This window comes from Chiloscyllium plagiosum, chromosome 13, assembly GCF_004010195.1.
Source record: "Chiloscyllium plagiosum isolate BGI_BamShark_2017 chromosome 13, ASM401019v2, whole genome shotgun sequence".
In the NCBI taxonomy this organism is placed as follows: domain Eukaryota; kingdom Metazoa; phylum Chordata; class Chondrichthyes; order Orectolobiformes; family Hemiscylliidae; genus Chiloscyllium; species Chiloscyllium plagiosum.
The window spans coordinates 60,239,827-60,243,817 of NC_057722.1; positions in this window are offsets into that span (position 1 = coordinate 60,239,827).

Sequence of the window (3,991 nt, forward strand, 5' to 3'; positions counted from 1 at the left end):
ACCAGCCCCAAACTGAGAATTTGCTGATGCAGATACAGCGTTACCACAGCTCAGGAATTTGCAGAAAGCATGAGCTTCATTCATCTCCCACATTCGGCCACAGAGGATACGGGTTGCTGAAAAGCTAGTAGCCTCAACTCTTCCAGCACAAGGGCTGCCTCCATCCTTCAGCACAGCTACTTGCCTGACTGTCAGGGAAGAACATTTGAGATTATTCACATTAGCTTTCATGCACCAATTTAACAAAAGGCAATAAGCCGTCAGTTTAAAATCACCTCGCGACAGATATACAATTGATATAAGTCTATCAAGCAAGAGGTTAGCTTTACCATTACAGAGAAGAAGAAAAAATAAAAGCTGTTGGTCAATAGAAGCAAGAGAGCAATCTTTAAACAGGCGATGTATTAATAGAGGTCATAGATCATTAGTAATTATTACTATGAATAAAAAAAAAGACAGAATGGATAAAAATCTAATTTGGAATTGTGGACAGTGCAAAAGGAAGTACAAAGATTAGAAATCAGCTGGAGTAGAGATTATTGTTTTAGTTTATAAAAGCAACAGAATTATGCTGCAGTTGCAACACTGATAGACCATTCTACCGTCAATCAGTGCTAAAAACTGGTCCACTAACATTACAACGACGTCATATTTTTCCCTGATTCCAGTAACATCGAGCTGGTAAAACCGAACTAATTATCTCATTCATTTGTCTCAAGTGTCTCTTGATGTGAGACCGTTGATTATGCGCATTTTTTTTCTGATATGACACTACTTAAACGTACTTGAGTTTCCTAGCCAAAACACAAACTAATAATGCCTTCACCTCATTCTTTGAGCACTCTTACGCAATATCCATCACCCGATAATTTGGCATTACTGTTTGAATGTTCACTTTGGCATAAGTTAGTTTTCAACATCAAATTTTACGCAACTTTCTTTCAAAAATTACAGCCTGCCATAAAAGAAGGTTGGTTGCACTTCACTGTTTTGAGACAATGTAACTCAGCCATGGTTGAATGTAGAGGACAGGAGCAACTTTGAGGATAAAATGAAGTGCGGCAGTCATGAAGTTGAGGTGGGTGCATTTGGATGTTACGCAACTTTATCCATTAGCCAATCGTGAACATCCACCCACAAAAAAAGAGCAAGCTAAGTGTTAACCCTCTGTTTTTGAGGTAGTGGGGGCGGGGGGGTAGAGGATGTGGTCTGGGATTGCTTCAAATTTTGTAAGAACCTTGAATCAACCTGGTTGCACGTATTATTGCACACCGTTGGGTTAGCTGGGTCTTGAAACTTGGTATCATAGGCCAGAGGCAGGGATTCTACCAATGTGCCTAAATAAGCAAGATTCATTTTGATCTTCCTAGTATCTTATTTACTGATTGAGACTAAGACATCAAAGTGTCAGCAAATTATGTCTCATGCTATGATCAGTCATGTTTTTCCATTGGACAACATAACTAGTCAAAGAGTTTTTTGGATAAGTAGATGTTAGCGATATAGAAGACAACAAATATTCTCATTTGACTTTGCTCGAAATAAGAACCAACAATTTTAGTTAGGAACACAAAGTGTTTAGTAGTTAGCAGCTGAATTTGGTTGACTGCAACTATCACAATTGATTTTCTTAAACTATGAATTCTGAAAGATATCACCAGAGAAGCAGAGGCACAAATGACAACGGACATCCAGGAATGGAACTACAGAAAACATTTTTTCTTAGTAGAGTTACGCCCGTAACGTCAACTCTGCTGCTCTTCGGATGCTGCATGACCTGCTGTGCTTTTCCAGCACTGCACCTTTCAACTCTGACTCTCCAGCATCACTTTCTCCATATATAAACAATGCCAGATGTTGAGCTCCATGATGTCAGATTAGGTGTACATTCAGACGTTTTGGTCCGGCAATAAATCAATGCAATTTTAAAATAACATCGTGCTTTTAAGGGTATAAAATGTCACAACTTGCTTCACAGAAGTACTATAAAAGAAGCAAGATACCTTGCCACATGGCGAAAAATTAACGAAGATAATCAGAGTTAGGACTGAGGAGTGTCTGAAATGAGTAAAGCAAGATAATGAGACATAGCCAGTTAGATAAGGAATTTCAACGTTCAGGGACCAAGGAGCTGTAGGCATCCCCATTAATGATAAAAGTGTTGTTGCTCAGGTGACCAGAAATAAAGAAGTGAGGAAAGCTCATATAATTTGAAGCGCTCTTGTGTTTGTGGTAGTCTCCTTACCTGAGACCAAGAGGACCGGGTTCAAGTGCCACCTGCCTCAAACATTTGTGATGATATCCCAGAGCAGGTTGATTAAAAAATATCTATCTTGCAGCACTTGAGTAACGGTTCAAATGGTACAGTGGCAGCGTGGTGCCTTGTGATAGGGATTTAAGACGCACCTATCCAAGCATGTTATAATATGTCGGAAATAGGGACTTTAATACAATGTAGACCTGGAATTTTTGCAGATATGTTGCGAGGCTAGGGAATGGTGAGACTTAAATGCCAGGATCAAGAGTTTAAAAACCAAGAAATTACTGATATGGAAGCCAAGGTATTTAAAAGACCGCGGAGTTGAATTGGGAGCCATAGGAGCTAAACAGACCGCTTCTGGATGATGTTACAGAGTTAAAATTAGTCCACTATGTGGGCAGTTTGGAGCAATATATGAAATGTCCAGGCTTCGGCTTAGTCAATTTCTGGGCAGAGTTGGAACTGTAACTGGACAGTGGATTTAGTGGCAGGGGGGGAAGACCTTGACTTCAAACCTCTCTCTATCCAGCCCAGGGCACTGGATATATAGTTTGATAACTTGAGCAAAGTAGCCAGGTTGAGACAAGTGAGGGAAAACTGGGTGTCCCAGTTTTAAATGTTGAAATTAGTTTTCGCATCTGCACATGTCACTTTGAAGGAAACACGTAGATTATCAGTATAAGTAAGTATATTTTAACCAGTTTGTCGTTCTACAGAATTTTTCCGTGTCCCCCTTGCAGGTGTCTTCTAGTGTCTGCACAGCCAATGTACGACCACTTTGGGGAATGCCATATATTTTCTTGGACATGCTACATGCAAACAATCAAGGTATGTGAAAAAAGCGTATCCAATATTAAACGCCAACGACGCAAATACCTTTACATACGAAGCCTACAATCATCCCAGTTTCACAGCTCGGCTGGTCCGAAGCACTGAATGAGCATTCCGACAGTGATGACTCAGTTCCATTGCATTGAACTTTCTCCAACAAAACAGGTCCCGTTTCTTCTGAGTTGGGTAGAAACATTGCTGTGTGATAGGCGTTGCAACCAATCTGTCTGCAGACGACTTCTCCAGCTGTTGAATCCCACAGGCTACTACAGACGGAGCCCCACTGACCTCGGTAACGAACCTGCAGTTGTCCAGCACATGCCCCCTCCAGACTCACCAATCTCAATTCGCTCAAATCTGTGAAACATTCAAGCAGAGACATTAATTATTGCAAACCACCCAGACTGATCTAACATAGTCATCATGGAATCGTTAACTTTAAATTAAAGGTTTAAAATTATTTGATAGTTAACTTGCATCCATGTCGAAATTTTCTTTTGCTACCTTTGATCCACGTTTATGTTTTATTTATGTTACTTACAGACTTTGAAACAATGTATTATATATTCAGAATTATTCAAGGTCAACTGAGATGGTACGAAACGTAAATTACACGAGATACTGCCAGTGTTGCACACGTCCACAGAATTATAGAATCCTTTGAGTGTGGAAGCAGGCCATTTCGGCCTATCGAGCCCTCCGAACTGCATCGCGCACAGACCCAACCCCCACCAAACCCCGGGCCAATCTAGCGAACCAGCACGTCTTTAAACTGTGTGCGAAACCGGAGCACCCGGAGGTAACCCATGGCAGACACGGGGAGAATACGCAAACTCCACATGGGCAGTCACCCGAGGATGGAATTGAACCGCTGTAAGGCTGCATTGCCAATTACTGAGA